At 33.8% G+C, this 23,547-nt stretch overlaps 1 non-coding gene across 1 annotated transcript; it reads left to right on the top strand.

Annotated features, from left to right (window-relative positions):
• Nucleotides 1-1,642: 1,642 nt before the first annotated feature.
• LOC139895240 (small nucleolar RNA R71) lies at nt 1,643-1,749 on the top strand. Its single transcript, XR_011775701.1, has one exon. It is a non-coding gene; the product is annotated as a small nucleolar RNA R71 (small nucleolar RNA).
• The last annotated feature ends 21,798 nt before the right edge of the window (nt 1,750-23,547 follow it).

Below are 23,547 nucleotides of genomic sequence, written 5' to 3'. Positions count from 1 at the left end.
TCTATAGTTTGAATATAATAACATGTATCATCTACAGATTACGGTTGTTGAATGGCTCTATCAACTGAAAAGGTAACACTCTCGTCCTCTATACTTAAGGTAAGTTTCTTACCGAACACGTCTATTATTGCTTTAACAGTGTTTAAGAATAGTCTTCCTAATATGAGAGGAACTCGAGAATCTTCTTCCATGTCCAGAATAAAAAAATCTACTGGAAATACTAAAGTACCAACTTTAACTAGCATGTTCTCCATTATCCCTCTAGGATATTTTACTGATCGATCGGCTAGTTGTATGCTTATTCGTGTTGGTTTCAATTCTCCAAGGTCTAATTTAGCGCATAGTGAATACGGCATTAGATTTATACTAGCACCTAAGTCTGTCAATGCTTCTATTGAACTAAGACTACCCAGAAAACATGGAATCGTGAAACTTCCTGGATCTGATAATTTTTCTGGTATCTTATTCAAAAGCACTGCAGAACAATTAGCATTCATAGTAACAGCCGAGAGTTCTTCCATTTTCTTTCTATTTGTGATCAGATCTTTCAAGAATTTAGCATATCTATGCATTCCTGAAATCACATCAATGAAAGGAAGATTGACATTTATCTGTTTAAACATATCCAAGAATTTGGATTGCTCGACTTCAAGTCTCTCTTTTCTCATTTTACTCGGGTAAGGAAGTGGTGGTTGGTATGGTTTAACATAAGGTTTTGCCTTAACTGTATTATCTTCATTAACCTTTTCAACTACCGGTTCTTTTTCCTTTTCTTGATCAGACTGTGGTTCTTGTGGAGTAGGAATAGCTTCATCAGAAATTACAGGTATTTCAGGTTTTAGCTGTTTCATTCCGGGGGTTAGCATTTGTATCACTAGGTAAACTTGCCGTTTTTCTTTCACCTATCAACCTTGCTAGGTTGCTCACTTCTTTTTCCAAATTTTGAATAGAAGCTTGTTGATTTCTAAATGCTTGAGCATTTTGTTCATTCGTTTGTTTCTGAGATGTGAAAAATTGAGTTTGAGATTCAACTAGCTTTGACATCATGTCTTCAAAATTTGGCTTTTTATCATCGGTTTGTTGTGGTTTGTTTTGAAAAATAGGTCTTTGCTGATTGTAAGTATTATTGGATACTTGTTGATTGCTTGGACCTTGTTGGTTGTTGTATGGAACATTTCGATTATAATTCTGATTTTGATTGTAGATTGGTCTTGGCGGTTGATAATTATTCTGATAATTATTTCCAGACCTTTGGTTTATGTATGAAACATTCTCTCTTTGTTCCATTGTTAGTTCAATACTGAGACAATCTTTTGTTAAATGTGGTCCTCCACACTGCTCACAACTAATTCGTATTGAGTGAATATCTTTAGTCATCTTTTCCATTCGTCTCTCGACAGCATCTATCTTTGCAGAAATGGAATCTAAGTCATGGCTAGAATCGGCTCTAGCTGCTTTAGATGATCTAACGATATCTTTTTCTTGGTGCCACTCATGTGAGTGGGAAGCAGTGTTATCAATAATTTTGTAAGCGTCAGTTGCGATTTTCTTCATAATGGAACCACCGGCTGCTATATCGATGTCTTTTCTTATAGTGATGTCACATCCTTGGTAGAATATTTGTACTATTTGACAAGTGTCTAAACCATGTTGCGGACATCCTCTCAATAACTTTTCAAATCTTGTCCATGCCTCATATAGAGTTTCATTTGGCTTTTGTGTGAACGTAACTATTTCTCCTTGAAGTCTCACGGCTTTAGATGCCGAAAAGAATTGTTTAAGAAATTTTTCAACTAAAACATCCCATGTATCAATCGCCCCTTCAGGTAACAATTCTAACCAATCTTTGGCTTCTCCCTTTAAAGTCCAGGGAAATAACATGAGATAGATTTGTTCATCCTCCACTTCTCTGATTTTAAATAAAGTACAGATCCTATTAAATGTACGAAGATGTTCGTTTGGATCTCCTTCGGTGCACCACTAAATTGGCATTGATTAGTCACCATGTGTAGGATTTGTCCTTTGATTTTATAATCTGGCGCATTAATGTCAGGTTGAGTAATTGTGTGACCTTGGCCAGTGCGTTTAGCTCTCATTCGGTCTTCCATACTTAGAGGTTCCAGATTTTCCATGATTGAATTTGTTAAATCTGAATCACTATAGGATTCTGATTTAATGGTAGGTTCCTCAACAATCTCTGTTTGAATGATTGGTGGTTCCGGAGGAAAGATTAGTGGTTCAGGATCTCTGAATTGTCCCTGAATATCCTCCGGATTCTCAATTGTGAGGTCGGGTTCAAAAAATGGATTATCGGAAATTTGAATTGGAGTACTTGGTCGACTAGATGACGATTCTAAAGAAAAATCAACGGCAACAATATTGGCTAGATGTCTTGATCTGGTTACAGGTGGTGAACGAACAAAAGGTGGTGAACGTTTTGCTCGGTGCATTCACTGAATATCCTATTAGTTATAAAAATAAGAAAAATTATATAAGTTATCAAATTAATAAAATTTTCTGATTTTGCCCAGTTTCGAATAGCCAAAAGATGCAGCAGAGGGGCAGGATTCGTTTGGTCTCAATATAATTGAGTACTGTTTTGCTCCAATAACCCGGTCCACGTACAAATCCAACTATTACTACGAACCAGAAAATGGATGTCTATCAATTTAACCACTTAAAATAATTTTTTGTTTTGAAATTTTAGAGAAGAAATAGAAAAAATTCTATGTCCTATAAACTAGAGCGTCGAGAAATAAGAAAGAAAAAGATTGCGCGTCGAAAAATGTCGAAAAATAAAAGGTCGAAAAATAAAAAGAAAGTAGCGCGTCGTAACTTAAAAGGCACTAAAATTTATAAACAACGTCGCAAAATCTAAAGCACCTAAATCTTAGTCTAAAGAAAAAGCACTTAAGGGATTTTACGGCAAAGCGTAAAAATCTAGAAAAAAAATAAGCTACGGTAAAATACTAGAACTTAAAACTATAATTACGAACGATAAAAATACAAATATTACAATATACAATCTATAAAAAGAAACAAAAAATTGCTAAAATTATTTATTTTTATAAAAATATTATTTTTTATTTTTATTTTATAAAAGTATTAATTTTTATATATAATAAAACTAAATATAACTTAAAATACAAATTAATTTAAAAACTAAAACTAAATTATAATAATAATTAACTAATTAGGGTTTAGAATTAATAATAATAATTAATACTCCGTAATTAATGCAGAATTAGGTCAAACCAGGCGTGTCAGATGGTGCTACGCGATCTCGTAGCTCTCTGCCTTTTCTCCTCCGAGATCGCGGAGATGATTATTACCGGATTAAAACTGGGCTAAAACAGTTCGGCCCAATTCAAAATTTTATTAAAAACAGTGTTGGGCTTCGACGGATTTCGGCCCAATTCGATTTTTATATTTTTTTCTGTTTTATATAAAATATTTATATAACTTAAATAAAAACTTAATTTAAAAAAAAACTAAAATAGGAATAAAAATACTTTATAATTTTATATATTTTAAACAAACTCTTAAAAATATATAAATTTTGTTTTTTCTTTTTATATTTTTTCTTTTTAATATTTAAAACGTATATTTTTTTATAGCGTTGCGCTTTCGGCGTTTTAGAATCCCCGGCAGCGGCGCCAAAAATACTTGATGTGTACGAGGTGGTGTATAAAATAGTTATATATTTGCTACAAAATACTATTAAATATGATACAATTTTACACAAGTGATTTATTTATTTTTAGAGTGGATATACCTAAACCTTGCTACAACACTTATAGGCAGTGTACCTAATCGTACAGTAGTGTAGTTTTTAGTAAGTCCGATTTGTCCACAGGGAACTCTAGCCAAGTTTAACGCTATATTAGTTTTAACTTATAATTGTAAAAATACAAAAATATATATAAGTAGTATTATTATTATAAAGGGGGTTTTTACCGTTTAATGACCGGTTTGTCGATTTTAAAACTTTAGTCGCAGTTAAAACCTAATGTAAAATATTAAAAATAAATCTAACTTAAATTAAAGCATAAATTAAATAACGATAATGAAATTGCGATAAATAAAAGTGCGATAAAATAAAATTGCGATAATTAAAGAGTACGATAATTAAAAGTGCAATTAAATACAATGAAAATAAATAAAAGTGCGATAATTAAAAGTGCAATTAAATATCAAATAAAAGAATTATGCTTATTTAAACTTCCATAATCATGATGTTTGACGTGTTGATTTTTAGTTTATTCCCATGGGTTAATTGTTCTTTGTCCTGGATTATTCAATATGTTCATACGGATTTGTCCATAATAGTCCATCAGTCATAATCATAAAATGCGGAAGTCTTCGTCAAATTATTCTTATTCCCGAAGTTAAATATTCCAACTAATTGGGGATTCGAATTGTAACAAGGTCCTAATACTTTCTTTAATGAATACACCAGGTTATCGACTGCGTGTAAACCAAGGTTTTACTACTTTGTTAACAATTACACCAATTACCCTTGAATGTAATCCACCACTGTTTCAACAAGTCTATTAACTATAAATCCAGTTTCGTGTCCGGTAAAATGAACAATTATTGGTATTTATAGATATCCCGCCCACCGTGCCCAGTCAAGCGTATGTGGTTATATATAAATACGTCAAATTATAAGTCTATATATTAAATTAACGAGGTATCATTTAGTTAATATAAAGCCCATTAATAGCCCATAGTCTAATTGCCACAAGTGTCGTTCTTTTATCCAAATCCCAATTATGGTACAAAGCCCAATTACCCAATTTTAATATTTTAGCCCAACATCATGATTGGTTCGTCTTAAATAAGCATAATAATAATTTAGCTACGAGACATTAATACAAATAATTTAAACATAACTTACAGTGATTTATTAATAGCGTAGTGTTACACGGACAGAGTTTCGACTTAAAACCTTAAAACATTCGCTAACATAACCTTATTATTATTAATCTTAAATTAAAATTATAAATTATAAATATATATATATCATTTACGTATATGAAATGGAAAGAAGGTGTAAAAATATCGATCAAATGCGTTGCCTTTTATAGGCCCCATTTCAGTTTTGGTGTGCTCCGCGATCTCGAAGGGTTTCTCCTTCACAGCTCCGCGATCGCGGAGTGGTGGATTACAGCTCATCCAAGTTTGGCTCCTAGCTTGCCGACGGATTTTTTAATAAATAAATATAATATATATATAATTTTAAGAATTATTTATATATTATATTATATTTATATGCATAGTTGACTTGTAATTTTCGCTCCGTTGCGTCGTGCGTTGAAAGTTGACTTAGGTCCCGGTTTCGGATTTTCGAACGTCCTTGCGTACAATTTAATATCTTGTAGTTTGCATTTTGTAACTTGTGCTTTTGTCATTTCTAGACGCTTCTCATCAATAAATTGAACCTCTTGGATCGTACTTTGTACTTTTGAGTTTTTTGGTCGTTTGCGTCTTCAAATCGTCGAATCTGCCTTTTGTCTTCACCTTTTATTATTTAAATGAATATTACTTGTAAATAGAACAATTGCAACTAAAATCTTGTCTTTCTTGAGGAATAATGCTATGAAATATGTGTTCATTTTTAGCATTATCAGTATCATTCTTTCACTCTGTCCGTCTGTCTGAGGATGATAAGCTGTACTTAAATTCACACGTGTACCCAGATTCTGTTGAAGACTATTCCAAAAATTTGACACAAATCTGGAATCTCTGTCTGAAACGATCGATAACGGCACACCATGACGACTAGCTATTTCTTTCACATACAATTCGGCTAACTCACTTAACGAAGCTGTCTCACGAGTAGCAAGAAAATGAGCACTTTTAGTTAGACGATCCACTATTACCCAAATCATATCATGTCTTTTCTGAGTTCGAGGTAATTTGGTCACAAAATCCATCGTTATATGTTCCCATTTCCACTCTGAAATCTGTAACGGACGTAACGAACCATAAGGTTTCTGATGTTCCGCCTTCACTTGAGCACATATATGACACTTTTCGATATAACGGGCGATATCTGATTTCATTGTTGGCCACCAATACACTGTTTTCGAATCATGATACATCTTATTACTACCCGGATGTACAGTCAATCTGGATTTGTGAGCTTCCGACATGATTAAATCCCTCAAATCTCCAAGCTTAGGCACCCAAACACGATTGTTTAAGGTCTTTAGTCCACGTGAGTCATCAATTAAGTCCACTTTTCGTTTGGTCATTTGTTGAGATTTAATATGTTCGTCCTCCAAAGCACAGGCCTGAATGGTTTTTAAGCTGTTAATTAAATCTGAAGTTATATTCAAACGAAGAAATTTCACATTTTCACTTGACTTTTTATGACTTAGCGCATCTGCAACCACATTTGCCTTACCCGGATGGTATTTAATTTCACAATCGTAATCTTTAATCAACTCTTGCCATCGTCTCTGGTGCATATTCAATTCTTTCTGTGAGAAGATATACTGCAAACTCTTGTGATCTGTACATATAACACAATGGGTTCCATACAAATAGTGTCTCCACAGTTTCAAAGCAAACATTACTGCAGCCATTTCAAGATCATGCACTGGATAATTCTTCTCATGAACTTTCAACTGTCGCGAGGTGTAGGCGATTACTTTATCTCTTTGCATTAATACACAAACCAACCCAGCATATGATGCATCACAGTATACCACGAAGTCGTCTGAACCTTCTGGTAAAGCTAACACTGGTGCCTGACACAGTAGCTGTTTCAAAATCTGAAAAGCCTTTTCCTGTTCATCAGTCCATCGAAAGGCTACATCTTTACGAGTCAACTTAGTCAACGGACCCGCTATTTTCGAGAAATCCTTGATAAATCTGCGATAATAACCGGCTAATCCCAGAAAACTCTTAATCTCAGTCGGAGTCTTCGGAGAATTCCAATTCATTACCGCTTCTATCTTTGTCGGATCAACTTTTATACCCTCGGCACCAATCACATGACCCAAAAACTGCACTTCACGTAACCAAAATTCACACTTTGAAAATTTTGTAAATAGTTGTTCACGTTTCAATATGTTCAAAACCTGTCTCAGATGTTCAGCATGTTCACTTTCGGTCTTTGAATACACTAGTATATCATCTATAAACACAATCACAAACTTATCTAAGAACGGGCGACACACTCTATTCATTAGATCCATGAAGATTGCTGGTGCATTCGTCAACCCAAACGACATGACAAGAAATTCATAATGACCATACCTTGTTCTGAACGTTGTTTTCGGTATATCTGATTCAGCAACACGAACCTGATGATATCCGGATCGTAAGTCTATCTTAGAAAAGAATGAAGCACCCTGTAACTGATTGAACAAATCATCTATTCGAGGTAACGGATACTTATTCTTCACTGTTCTTTTGTTCAATTCACGATAATCAATACACATACGCATTGACCCATCTTTCTTTTTAACAAACAATACCGGAGCACCCCAGGGTGAAGAACTCGGTCGGATAAACCCACGATCTAATAGTTCTTGAATCTGTGACATCATTTCACGGATTTCAGACGGCGCTAATCGGTATGGGGCTTTTGCAACTGGAGTTGTTCCAGGAACCAACTCAATCTTATATTCGACTTCCCTTACCGGCGGCAGACCTGGTAACTCATCTGGGAACACTTCAGAAAATTCTGATACTACCGGAATATCAGCCACTGTTTTCTTTTCTTTCTTCGCATCAATTACATATGCAAGAAATGATTCACAACCCTTTCCCATCGACTTTTTCGCTTTCATCATGGTTATCAACGGAAGATTATACCAGCTCCGCTCCCCTCGGGCCACAACACGGGTTCCATCGATCGGACGAAAGGTAATCATTTTCCTATTGCACTTAATATTAGCCCTAAGCGAGCTCAACCAATCCATTCCTAGTACTACATCAAAGCTAGGAATAGGTAACACTAAACAAGTCACCGAGAAAGACTTCCCTTCGATCTCTATACAAACCCCAGTCACATAGGTTGTGACGGGTGTGGTCTTACCATCGGCTACTTCTACACTAACCGGCTTGGGTAACACAGTAGCTGGTAAATTCAACTTAGCACAAAAATCTAGGGACATAAAACACCTATTGGCACCACAATTAAACAATACGCGAGCAGGTATTGAGTTGATTAGAAACATACCGGTGATCACTTCGTCGATTGCCACAGCATTCTCAACCGACATCTGAAAAGCTCTAGCCTCTGCTGTTGAAGGGTTCTTCCTCTTCTGCTCACTCGAGGCAGTTGACCCTCCAGTTGATGCTGAACGCGCCCCTGACCTACCCCGGAACTACCACTCTTCGACGGACAACTAACTGCATGATGCCCTGGCTTGTGACAAGTCCAACACACACTAGTCGGATACGGACATGCTGAAGACTCATGCCCAACAACACCACACTTTAAGCATCTTCTTGTAGCCTCAGAACACTGACCACTGTGAGAAGATCGACACGTGTGACACCAATTCCCTTTACCTGATCCGGATCCAGTACTACTCTGACCACTTTTACCCTTCGATTTAAACCCACTAGACTTCTTGGACTTAAATCCTAATTGACCAGATACTTGCCCACCTTCTTGTAGCACATTACCAAACATTCTGTTTCTGGCAGCCTGAACATCACTTTCTACCATCTTAGCCATCATAACAGCTTGAGACAACGATGTAGTTGTTCTAACAAAAGTTCGGTACTCTGGCAGAATAATATTAACCAAATGCTGAATACGAGATGCTTCGTCTGGCACCCATTGTTGTACAAACCTCAGTTTATCCATAAACTTCTCTACTACCTCATCGATCGTCATTTGAGGTGTCATCTTCATTTCAAGAAACTCAGTCTTGATTCGGTTCATATTAAACGGATTATAATACTGTTCACACACCTTCCCATAAAACTGCTCCCATGTGATCATACTCACTTGCTCTTTCGGTATACTGGAAATCAAAGAATCCCACCAAATTATAGCCCTACCTTTCAACAGTCTACTAGCATATGTTACCTTCAGCTCGGGTTCACACTGACACGCTTCAAATACCCTTTCAACTTCTAGCAACCAATTGAGAGTTACAGTCGGATCAGTACTTCCAGAGAACTCGGAGGGTTTGCAATCACGGAAGTTCTTATAAGTACATCTTTTGGGTGGTTGCATGTAAGGTTGATGGAACATTTGCATTTGGTATGGATTTATCATCATGGGATTTTAGTAAGTAAAGGTGTTTTGTGGTGGCATATAATATTGGTTAGGTATTTGATTCTGAAACTGGTTCTGGGGCACATTTGGTATCGTTTGGGATTGCGCTGTTGGGAATCCAGGTGGTGTATCATCATTTCCAGAATGCCTCGCCAATTCAAGCTCATTAATTTTGTCCTCAGCCTCTTTTAGCTTGCTTTCTAACTGAAGGATGTAACTACTCTGATCATCATCCGACTCAACACCCTCTTTTGGTGCTCTGAATGTTCCGGGGTTGGATGGGCCAGTTGCATTTCTATCAGCCATACCTGTGCTACAAAACAGCTCACACAAAAGCTTAGTGGATAACTGTTAGTTCAATCACAACTAACACACGTATATCCTATTTTCACTTAGCCCCCACTCCCACAGACATATTTGACTTGCCTCAGGGTTTGGGAACAAAATACGCGCACGTATTTGCTGCTAAACCATGCTCTGATACCAACTTGTAACACCGGCAAAAAAAAAAAATTTAAACACAGCGGAAGACTTTATTAACAAACACACTATAAGTCGCGTCATTACATTAATCTGAGTAATTAAGTTTAAGTTTACACAACGGTGTTACGTTATTAGAAAACATAATTTAAACAAAAGTCCACATCAGAGTAGGGTTGTCAAACATGTCTTCTGTATCAGCACCCATCCCGACTAGCAGTACCTAAACCTGCAAGGGGTAATTATGTGGGGAATTAGCGCACCGCTAAGTGAATGGAATCTATCTAACAGATATAACTTAAGTCACACACAAGCTATATACTAACAACAACACATGGTAACTACCAAATAGCATACAATAAGACAATACGAGGATCGGCGGCTTGTACGAGCACACGACTCCTAGCTGATCGGACTTGAGTCTACCGATAGTCCCTGCTACTTAATTCGCAGTATAGTTATCCAGATGCAGGGGATGCATCATTCACACTATACTCCACAATTAGTAGCCTATGGACCCAACCTCCCCTAGCCATGGTTGACCTCATATGGACTATAACCTCACCTAGGCACGGTTTCGAGTCCCCAGTCTCCCTAGGCCCGGCTGGTGCCATTCACACAGTGTACACATAAATCACATACAACTTCAGGCATACTATATTATTCTAACATGGTAATTTCTAGACTATGCATGGTAAAAGAGTCAACCACAGTAGCATGATATGCTACTTAAACTCTATCCGGAGATAGACCCACTCACCAATTACCAGCAACTGCTCAGTTATTATTTCTGAGCTTCCTCTTTGTCCTTATAACCTGATAACAACACAAACAAAGTTAATATACATATCCAATAAATAATATAATCATTTCATACGATTAACTAGGTCATAACACCATATATTCATAATTTTATGAGTCTACATCATGACTCCACTCAATAATGGCATACAGGTGCGTGCAAAACACGACATACACACTAAAACTCCTTTTTTGGCCCAAAAACAATTTGATCTAGTTTCTTAAAAGTTCACCATTGAAAAGTATTCTTTATTACGATTCTAAAGATAGTTTATTCATCAAAAACGGAGTTGCGTTTTGAAAGTTACGCCCGTTTCAATTTATTAAAAGGTACTATAGCAAATAGTGGCACTGTAGCACTCGGGCACTGTAGCAAATAGTGACACTGTAGCAACACGGTACTGTAGCAAATAGTGACACTGTAGCAACTCGTGTACTGTAGCAAATAGTGACACTGTAGCAACTCGGTACTGTAGCAAATAGTGACACTGTAGCAACTCGGTACTGTAGCAAATACTGTAGCAACTGGTTTCGAACAAGTTCGCTGATTTTGAACATTTTTCCCCTAAAACTCGATTTCTAAGTGTTTTTGACCAAATTTTAAGCACAAGAAAGTTACTAAACATATATACAACCTATTTCTAACATCAATTAAGCATAACCAACACATTTAAGCAAGAATCAAACCCAAAATCACACTTTTTAACTCAAGAACATAAAAACCCAATTTCTAAAAATCAAAGCATGGATTTAACAAGACAAACCTGAGATGATGCTCACAATGATGCTAGAAATCAGTTTCTAAAGTCTCTTAATCCAATTTCAAGTTTAGATCAATTAGGTTTTATGAAGAGGATGAAGTTTAGGTACGGGTGTGTGTGTAGAATTTTCAAGAAGGAAAAGGAAATGAGCTGTACTATACACTTAAAAGGGTTAAAAACCCATACCCCATCACACACGGGTATTTACCAGTTATCTTATCTGATAACCTTTCGTATCTTCTTAGGCGGTCCTAACGGAATCTAAATTAAATAAACCAACCTGTTCTGGGACCCTTGTCACAAACTGGTCACAACACAATTATAATAAAACACTAATAAAATAATTAAAATAAAAGCACTTAAGACTAAGCACAAACCCTAAGGGTAAAATAGGCAACTTACAACTAGCCCGGGTTTCAGTCTGTTACAATATGAGTTACCGAGAATGTCTTCGTGTTGCTCTTCCTCTTCATTATCGGTATAATGTTCTTCCGAGGATTCGTCTGATGAACGGGTTTTTTCAGTATTCTGGTTCTCTATTTTGATACTTGCATGATCAATTTCTATATCTTTAACCTCAACCTTGTCAGTCTTTTTTCTTGAAACGAATGATTAAACTGTGATCTTCCGTCTCAAACCTCATTAATTCTTCATGATGCTTAATGCTTAGAGAGGGTATTATCGCAGTTTCTTTTACGTCTTCAATTTCCTCTTCCTCTTCAAATTCTTCCTCTTCCTCTATTTCTTCGCTGGGATCTTCTTCTTCCATTTCTGGGTCGTCTGCAGACTGTGATTCGACACCCATCTCAATATCATTGGCTGGTGGTGAAGACTCGTCATCGGAAGTGATCCGTCTGGTGGAAATAGCAAACATCTCAGCCTGTCCAGAAAGATCGGTAGGTCGGTCAATTTTGAAGGTAACGCTCTCCCCATGTAATCGCAAGATCAAGGTTTGATTGTATACATCAATGATAGTCCTAGCCGTATTCATGAAAGGTCTTCCTAACACTACTGATGTATGTAGGTCTTCCTTAATGTCCATTACTACGAAATCCGTAGGATACAAGAATTTGTCAACTTTTACCAAGACGTTCTCAACTATGCCATTAGGTTATCGATTTGTGTGATCAGCAAGTTATATTGTCATTTTAGTTGGTGACAAGTATCCTAACTCTAATCTCTTGTAGAAAGAGTAGGGGATTAGGTTGATACTTGCTCCTAAATCTGCTAGCACATGAATGGTTCCATATTGGTAGATTGAACATGGGAAAATGAATCGGCCCGTGTCTCCTAGCTTTAGTGGTAGAGAGTTTCTGAGTAATGTGGAGCATTCTTCACAAAGTGGAATTTTGTTAGAATCTGGTATCCTCTCCTTTGTAGAGAAAAGCCTTCAGATGTATCTCTTCTGGTTGGGAACTTTGGACATGGTTTCCAGGAATCTTCCATTAAGTTTGAAGGAGTCAAGCTTGGATGGTTCCTCCTGTAGCCTTCCAGGATAGGATACATGAACTGGAGTTGCAGGTGGCAGCTTCTGAGTATATGTCGATTTGTTCTTAAGCCTAGCTGACCTTCTCCGTGGTTCTTCCTCTGGGATTACATAATTCATTTTCTTAGCTTTCTCTATGAGGGGATTTTGGATAGTATTACTGGGTAACCTTCCCCGTGGTCGGGTTTCAAGGCGTTGTGATAACTGTCCGAGCTGCATTTCTAGACTTTTGAGCAGAGCCAATTGATTTCTCATTAATATCTCCGTCTGGTCTTGTCTAGATGCAGTTATCTGATTTAGCTGTTGTTGTCCTTGGATGAACTGAGTCAACTGATCATCAGCTTCGAGAGTGGGGTTGGTTACTTTTATAATCTGGGTGGTTGGGGAATTTTCCTTAGCTGGTGAACCAGTGAGTGGAAGTTGATCGTAGATCAATTGAGATTGTTGGACTGGATAAGGTGGGTAGCGATAGCGAAAAGGCTGGTTGCTTCGTTGAAATTGATTATGTCATACCCCATCCTAATCCATTTGGACGAAGTCACCAACATCTGGTCCCATTGCGACGATCGACTCCAAATAATGTAAAGAGTAAAAGGGAATCAAATGAACTCACCATATGATATTTTGTAGTAAAAATATGCATACGACAAAAATGAACAATGCAGGGTTGGCCTCGGATTCACGAACCTATATCATTTATATATATTAACACACATAATTGAAATCGAACAAATTTATATATATTAATTTATTAGTTATTTCATTTTTATATTAATAAATTATATGTTTCATTAATTATATTCGTTATATATATTTTTACTAAATAAAACTATTAATATAGTTAAGTTTTGTGTATTCAATATATTTTTATATAAATATCATTTACTTGTTAAGTTAATGATAATACCGAAATAATAATAATAAATAATTAGGTTTAATAATGATGTTGAAAATAATAATTTTAATACTAATGATAATGGTTTTAATCATAATGATACTACTAATAATAACCTAAGTGATAATACAAATATTAATACCTATAATAATAATAATAATAGTAATAATAATCTTAATGTTAATATTATTGGTGATAATAATTACAATAATAATACTTATGATAATAATATTAATGATAATCATAATATTGATAAATGATAATCTTTATAATAATACTTGTATTAGTAATAATAAGTGTTCTAATAATAATAATAATAATAATAATAATAATAATAATAATAATAATAATAATAATAATAATAATAATAATAATAATAATAATAATAATAATAATGATAATGATAATGATAATGATAATGATAATGATAATGATAATGATAAGACTACCTTTTGAGGAAAAGCTCCAAAAAGAAAATAAACTGCCTCAGCCCGGGTTTGAACCAGCGACCTCTAGTTCCGCTAACATACTACTGACCATTCCTCTGATTGTTACTTTCTAATTTAATTCATAACTTCAATTTATTTAACCCTCAACTATTCGGACTCAGCTCATTAATCAGTTTATTGGGTTTGGCTTTCATTTAAACAGCCCAACAACCTAGCTACGACCCAATCAAAACATGGCAGCCCAACGATAAGATAACCCATTAATATAGCCCGAAACACATTCCATTAAAAGTTGGCCCAACTAGTATCAAATAAAAGAAATAATAACGGTTTCTTTTGTTTCCTGTCACAGCAACCATCGTCAAATCGCTGTTAACATAGAATCATCAACTCGTCTACATATCATCATCATTAACGTTCTTCATCATCATCTTCATCCGTAGTAAAACACAAAAACAATAAAACGTAAGCAGTCAACAGTCGAACATCATCATACCTCTTCTCCATCGTGTATCACGTATCATCATAGTACCATTATAATCATCATCTATTTTGTCCATGTCATTATTAAGTTGACATCCTATCCATATTTTATCATCATACATGGTCCTCCATCATCATACCTCAATCACTATCGTTATCATATTATATCAATATCATCATACCCTTATACACTCATCATCACAGCTCACCATGTTTATTTTCATTACTCCACATATTCCTCTCATCATCACTAATAGATAGAAGGTTTTCAAGTGGTGTTTGGTTTGCGTTTCTAAAATAGAAAGATACGCTGCAGAGGAACGAGAGAAAGAAGGAAAATAGAAGGTGGTTCGTAAAAAGAAAAACAGCTGTAGTGATGGTTTCACGGTGGTTGAATCAGCAAAATTATAGCAACTGCACAGTAACTTACGATGGTGGTTCTGGGTGTTTGACTGAATAGGAAATATTACACGATGAGGGTTGAAATCGATGATGGTGGTTGTTTGATCATTGGGTTTGGATTCCCTTGACGATTCGATAATCATAAACAGAAAATAAGTCGGTTTGTGTGGTGGTTAAGTGATTTCTGAATTTATAGTGTTTGAAGGTGATGAAAGTCATGGTGTTTGGGTTGTAATCGAACGAGACGACAGGAAGTAATAGGGATCGATGGATCTTGTTATCGAGTAAAAATAAAAATCATTATTTGTATTTTGGTTTATATACAGCAGCTGCAAATGAGTCTGTCCAACAGCAGTAACAACAAAATGGGTTCGGTTTTTGAGTCTTGTTTGATCAGAGATAGTGAAAGCATAAGCAACAGCCTGTTTGCTTTGTTGTTTGTTGAAGGTGATGAGGGTGATATGGGTTGATGTTTGTGGTGGTGATAAGGTATTTTAAGGTGACGGGTTATGGCATTGGAAAGTGTCTGCAGCAGCAAAAAATAATAATAATAATATGGAGATGGTGAAGATTGTCTACGATTAAAACAAAAGAAGAAGGAGAAGAATGGTTTTGGTGGTTTCTTCTCGAGATTTTTGCATGTATTATATAGAATTGAAAGAAAACTGTATCAATAGTAAATGGTGTCTGTTGTTTGACAAAAAGAAAGGCAGAGATAAAATATCTCTTATGTGCATATGTTAGAGATGGAATTAAATAACAAGAAAAACAAACACATTACATTCCATTAATAATTAAACAGTTAGCCGCCTCAATTTTAGATTGTTGTGCCGACAATTTTCACGGATTGTTAAATCGTACTCCGTTGTTAAATCAGTGGTGGATAAAAGGTGTTCAGAAAAAATCCATATTTTTAAATTAACTATATTTATTTATTTTGGTCATTATGGTATAAAATTTGATCCTTAATTTGTTAAATAAAAATTACATCAACTGTCTCTCTCAATTCTGGGTAAAATATAAAAAGTCTTAAAACTTAATAACTAGATCCTAAATACACTTTTAGTAAGCCTAAAATTTATAGATCTCATTTTCAGATCGCCATTTATTTTAAAATCACATAAGTTCGAATTAAACTTTTCTAAATAATAATCGAAACGTCTAACGAGTGATACAATTATTAAATAATTACATTTTATATACTCTATATATATATATAGATTTATTTTTATAACAATTTAATTATAACTTATTTCTAACAATTAAATTGTATATTATTTCCAATTATTATATTTTTACAAATAATATTCATATTTATTTCATTACTTAGTATTATTTTACATATTTATTTATAACAACAATATCATATAAAAGATTAATAACATATAAATATATTTATTTATATATATATACTTATCTATTTACAAATAGTTGTTCGTGAATCGTCGGGAAAAGTCGAAGGTCAAATGTATATATATTAACACAGTTCAAAGTTTTTGAGATTCAATTAAAGAGACTTTGCTTCTTGTGTCGAAAACAAATATAGATCAAGTTTAAATTTGGTCGAAAATTTTCGGGTTGTCACAGTACCTACCCGTTAAAGAAATTTCGTCCCCGAAATTTGATCGAGATCGTCATGGATAACAATAAGAATGTTTTCATGACAAATATGAGTTGATAAATAGAATTTTATCATCATTGAGTATTATGGATAAAACAATCCGTTTGTGTGAAGAGTATGAGTGAAGTTATCACAAAAGAGTGAAATGAGTAAATGTAGATTTGTCTTAACCAGTGACATTGTCATGGTTGATTTCCGGAAATCAAGGGATTTTGATTCTTCAGCAAATAAGGAAATTAGAATCTTTCTTGGTTAAATACGATAATCTATTTAGATTGCTCTGAATATTTCACTATAAATCCGCCCCTTTCCTTTCTTTATTTTCAAAGCTCATACCTTCTATTCTTTCTCTCCCGACTTTAAGTCAAGCGAATAATGATCCAGAATTCGTAGATATGAAGTTTCGAATGAACATGGCTAATGTTCTAAGAGAGATTATAATAGCACGATCTTAATTTGTTAATTTACCAGAATTCAAGAGAAAAGATAGGACTATCAGGAAGATATGTTCCTGATATGTTTGGAGTTTTGATAGAATGTAAGAGTCGTGTAACATGTCACCTGATGATGGTAGGGTCTGTGAATCATCACGTTCCATTAGAAACTCAGCATGACTTACTGTAATATAATCACGTTGATCAAGTGTCATTATATTATACTAACTCATGCATCAATTTCCAACACTACTTCAAAACATTCATCATTCAAACTCGAATGTTTACAGAATATAGAAACTAAACAGTTTCCTTTATGATGTAATACAGATAACACGAAGAGATAAATGATTTCAGATAAGAATAGCTATAAAAATATCTTCAGAAATATCGAGGATATTTATGATAAAAGATACGATAATATCTTAGGATTTTAGAATCAAATTGTGATGAAGAAATTCATTCACGATGATTTAGAGCGATTAAGGAGCAAGATATTCGCTAAAGATTTCATCAGAATCAGAATCATCAGGATTCTTTATGTACAAGTTTAGTCCTTGTGATTTGTTCAGAGTCTCCTTCATAATTTGCTCAATCCATTTTTCCAGTACAAATTTTCCATTGAGTGTTTCCAACACTCCATTCTTTATCATTAAACCTTTGACTGTTAAGGCAGTCTTCAGTTTTCACTGCTTCATCAGCTTTTTCAAAGTTCAATGTATCGATTCGTTGGCTGGGTGCTTTTCAGAGTTTTCAGAATGGAAGATCATAATTCTAAGAGGTAAATGTTATATGTATACATATAACTATTGATGTAGAAACGCTGCGAGATTCAAAATACTGGTTGTTAATTCTCGGTAGTTGATACGGTAATTCTCGTTACAAGATACGGATGAGTATATGAATAGGTTTTAACGAACAATATAATGGTTCTTCGGAGAGGTTTAAGTCAATAAGTAATGAAGTTGCTGGTAAGTTTACTGCTAATGTGGTGGGATATAAATGGTTCTTCGGTAACGATGACGAGAGGGCAAACGTATATACCAAAGTTATAATAAGACTTATTCGAATGAAAGATCGATGTGGATTTGTTGGAGCTGTGACAAAATTGGCTAATTTGAAAAGTAATTGAAAAGTTATTTTCGGGTAATAACAACGCCAAAGAAGCTAGCACAGATACGTGTTAAACGTTTACTCAAGTTTCGAGTGTTTTCAAGTGCATAACTATATGCATCAATCTCTTCTTACGTAGATGAAGTGCGGTTGGTTCATCCTCTCGATTGAGGTGTTTTCAAGAATCACGAAAGTTTTGAACGCAGATTGTAATCGTCAAGATACAAATAGGTTTAAGATGAAATCAAGTGGCAAACTTGAAGAAATGTTTAGTTTCATATGTTATAATCAATATTTTTAATTCATTTTAATTGTCCAATGTTATTAGTCCACAGTCGATAGTCCACAGTTAACAGTCCAATAATTCATATATAGTTTAATATATATTATTCGAATTAATTAATACGTATCGTGACCCGTGTACATGTCTCAGACTCGATCACAACTCAAAGTATATATAATTATAGAATCAACCTCAACCTTGTATAGCTAACTCGATCATTACTGCATATAGAGTGTCTATGGTTATTCCAAATAATATATATAGATGCGTCGATATGATATGTCAAAACCTTGTATACGTGTCTCGATATTTAAAGTGCGTAAAATAAATAACAGAAATTAAATGACGATAAATAAAATTTGCGAGAATATAAATTGCGATAAATAAAATGTAATAAGTTAGCTAGGAACAGTTAGCTAGGATTTTGTTAGCGTGGATTCTTAACAAAATTTCCCATAGTTAATTTGTCTTTTTCTAACAAATTTTATTTTGTCCAATTTTTTCTTCATTATGCCACTTGTTGGATTCTGATAAGTCAAAATCCAAATATGAAATTGAATGAAACTGGTTATTCTGCGGTGAATGGATACGTATATATGTGGATGTAAGTAGGATAGTAAATGACTGTTGAATCAAATTGAAAGAATGTACAGTGTAACTTATTAATGTGAAATCTAAATATTCCTAGGGTATTACCTACCCGTTAAAATATTTTCATCATTAACAGTATGTACAAAAAAAAATTTAATTACAATCTTTATGAAAACATATATACATATATATTTTCTTCAAATGTAACCATGGATTTAATGAGTCAATATGATATTAAACTCATTTGATTTACCGTTAGAACAAGAATATATAATCTCTAAAACATTAGAGATTACATAATCGCCATGTCGAACGAAGATAAATGATGTAGAATGATACGTAGAACGATGATTATACTCGAGGTACAGAATGAGATGTTGAGGCATGGATTGTTGATGGTACTGGTGTTGTTATTGATGGTACTGTTGGTGCCGGTGATGTTGCTGAAGCTGGTAAATTTTGCACCATATTCTCTAAATTGATTACTCGAGCGCGAAGTTCGTTGACTTCTTCGATTACTCCGGGATGATTGTCGTTAAGAACGAGTGAATGAATAAGGTTTAGAATTATGGATATCATATAATCATTGTCAGGTATCCTGGCAATGAGGGTGAATATGGTGTTTCGTACATGTTCGTCGGTAAGTGATTCAGGTTCTTCACCAAAAGGTGAATTCGGTTGGTAGAAGGGATCGCCTTCTTCGCGTCTCCATTGATTAAGTCGACTACGAACCCATCTCCAATTCATCCAGAATAGATGATGGCTAACTGATTGATTCATTCCGGTTACACTGCTTTCAGAGCTCGAGTGGAAATCCATATTGGGATAGCTGTCGGAATAACTATCAGAATAGCTATCGAAATCTGAGGGACTCGAACTGGTTGAGGGATTCATCTCGTATGATTAGATGAAGTATTTTCAATAAGAAATAGATTATAGGATGTAGATTAGTACCCTGCAATACAAAATTTACATATGCATATATAATACTAAAATCCCATAAGTTACGGAAAAATCTACGGAAGCTGTTAGGCAAAGGTAACAATAACAGATACGCTAAGATATGAATTTAGCTATACACTGTCTATGTAATAGAGGCAGTAAGACGTGTCTAGACTTTAAGGATGATAAACTGGTAATTTCCTAAGGATGATAAGTAGGTAATTTTTCGACACGAAATGATAAGCAAAACTTTTGACATGCAGACACGGTCGAAGTCCAGACTCACTAATGCATCTAAACAACTATCAGTTAGACACACTAATGCAAGACTTGGTTCGCTAAGACCACCGCTCTGATACCACATGTCATACCCCGTCCTAATCCATCTGAACGAAGTCACCAACATCTGGTCCCATTGCGATGGTCGACTCCAAATAATGTAAAGAGTAAAAGGGAATCAAATGAACTCACCATATGATATTTTGTAGTAAAAATATGCATACGACGGAACTGAACAATGCAGGGTTGGCCTCGGATTCACGAACCTATATCATTTATATATATTAACACACATAATTGAAATTGAACAAATTTATATATATTAATTTATTAGTTATTTCATTTTTATATTAATAACTTATATGTTTCATTAATTATATTCGTTATATATATGATAGTGCTCCAAATGAACATATATTTAGTAGCAATATCCTCCCAATATGTAAATTATTTAGTTGTAATTGTCCTATTTTAAGTTGTAATCGTTTATATTAAATAAGTGCGAAGACAAAAGGCGAAAACGACGATTTGAAGACGCAAATGACCAAAAAGCTCAAATGTACAAGATACAATCCAAGTGGTTCAATTTATTAATGAGAAACGTCTAAAAATGACAAAAGTACAAGTTGCGGAACGCAAAGTACAAGATATTAAATTATACGAAAGGACGTTCAAAAATCCGAAACCTGGACCTGAGCCAACTATCAACGCCCGACGCAACGGACCAAAAATTACAAGTCTACTATGCACAAGAATATAATATAATATTTAAATAATTATATAAGTTATTTATATATTTTATATTATATTAAATAGTGTCGGCAGACTAAAAAACAAATGAATGTGAGCTGATGCCAGACACCATGCGATCGCATGGCCAGAAGGCACATATCCCATGCGATCGCATGGCCCGAAAAAGTTGGTCAGGTCCTATAAATAGCCAGCTTATTCGACGAGTTTTAAACATAATAATAATACTCCTCTAATAATAATAAATAAATAAATATATATATATATATATATATATATATATATATATATATATATATATATATATATATATATATATATATATATATATATATATATATATATATATATATATATATATATATATTATAGTATAGGGTAGTTTTATATTAGATTAGTTTGGGTTATGTAAAGGTTATTTTACGGGTTTTAAAGTCGAAGCTCTGTCCGTGTAACACTACACGATAAATAATCAATGTAAGCTATGTTCTCCTTTTTAAATTGATGCTTCGTACTTAAGTTATTATTATGCTTATTTAAGATGAAGTAATCATGATGTTGGGCTAAAAATATTAAAATTGGGTAATTGGATTTTGTACCATAATTGGGGTTTGGACAAAAGAACGACACTTGTGGAAATTAGACTATGGGCTATTAATGGGCTTTATATTTGTTTAACTAAATGATAGTTTGTTAATTTTAATATAAAGATTTACAATTGGACGTACCTATAAATAACCATATACACTCAAATCGGACACGATGGGCGGGATATTTATATGTATGAATAATCGTTCATTTAACCGGACACGGGAATGAATTAATAGTCACTAGAATTATTAAAACAGGGGTGAAATTATGTACAAGGACACTTAACATAATTGATAACAAAGTATTAAAACCTTGGGTTACACTCAGTCGATATCCTGGTGTAATTATTAAACAAAGTATTAAGACCTTGTTACAGTTTAAGTCCCCAATTAGTTGGAATATTTGACTTCGGGTATAAGGATAATTTGACGAGGACACTCGCACTTTATATTTATGATTGATGGAATGTTATGGACAAAAACCAGACGGACATATTGAATAATCCAGGACAAAGAACAATTAACCCATGGGAATAAAATAAAATCAACATGTCAAACATCATGATTACGGAAGTTTAAATAAGCATAATTCCTTTATTTTCATATTTAATTTCACTTCTAATTATCACATTTTTAATTATCGCAATTTTATTTCATCGCACTTTTATTTATTGCAATTTCATTATCGTTATTTATTTTACGCTTTAAATTAAGTCTTTTATTTATTTAATATTTTACATTAGGTTTTAACTGCGACTAAAGTTTTAAAATCGACAAACCGGTCATTAAACGGTAAACCCCCTTTTATATATTATTATATATAATTATAAATATTTTGTACAAATATAGTTAATTAAAATATAGTGTACAATAAGCCCGCTCCCTGTGGAACGAAGCGGACTTACTAAAAACTATACTAATCTACGATTAGGTACACTGCCTATAGTGTTGTAACAAGGTTTAGGTATATCCCATCTGTAAATAAATAATAAATATCTTGTATAAAATTGTAACGTATTTAATAGTTTTTCCCTGTAAAATTTAGTAGTATTTTATACCCCTTAGCTTTAAACATCAAGTTTTTGGCGCCGCTGCCGGGGATTCGGCGAAACACTATATTTTATAAATATATTTGTATATCATTTTTAGAAAAAAAATAAAAAAAAAATTAAATAAAAACTCTCGGGCCCGAACACTGTAGCAGCCCAGCTCTTGGCCCGAAAACCTACCTCATGCGATCGCATGAGATTTTAACTTCCAAACCATGCGATCGCATGGCTTAAGTTGACAGGCCTGGTAACCTCAGCCGACAGTTTAGGGTTTTAATTAATTTATAATTATTATTATTATAACCCCAATTAGGTTAGTTTATTTAATTATTAGTTTTAGTTTTATTTAACTAATTTGTATTTTTAGTTTAATTAGTTTTAATAAATTATAAAACTAATACTTTTATAAAATAAATAATATAAAAATAATATTTTTATAAAAATTGTACTTTTTACAACTTTAAGTTTATTTTTATATTTTGTATCTTTTTATTTGTTTTAGTGTAATATTTGTATTTTTTTTTGCTCGTATTTAGTTTTAATATAGTTTTTACCATAGTTATTTTTATTTCTAGATTTTTAGGCTTTGCCGTAAAATCCCTGAAGTACTTTTTCTTTAGACTAAGACTTAGGTGCTTTAGAATTTTGCGACGATGTTTATAAATTTTAATACCTTTTTAAGTTATTGCCATTTTGGGATATAGTATTCCTTTTAAGCTTTAATATTTTTAGACGCAACTTTTAATTATTAGTTTTTAGTTCCTTTTTAAGTTTCGACGCGCTACTTTCTTATTTTTATTTTTCGACGTTTTTCGACGCACTTCTTTTTCTTTCTTATTTCTCGACGATCTAGTTTTTAGGACATAGAATTTTCTATTTCTTCTCTAA

Source organism: Rutidosis leptorrhynchoides, chromosome 2 (assembly GCF_046630445.1).
Source record: "Rutidosis leptorrhynchoides isolate AG116_Rl617_1_P2 chromosome 2, CSIRO_AGI_Rlap_v1, whole genome shotgun sequence".
In the NCBI taxonomy this organism is placed as follows: domain Eukaryota; kingdom Viridiplantae; phylum Streptophyta; class Magnoliopsida; order Asterales; family Asteraceae; genus Rutidosis; species Rutidosis leptorrhynchoides.
The sequence above is the reverse complement of the archived record's forward strand: the minus strand, read 5'-3'. Positions and strand labels throughout refer to the sequence as shown.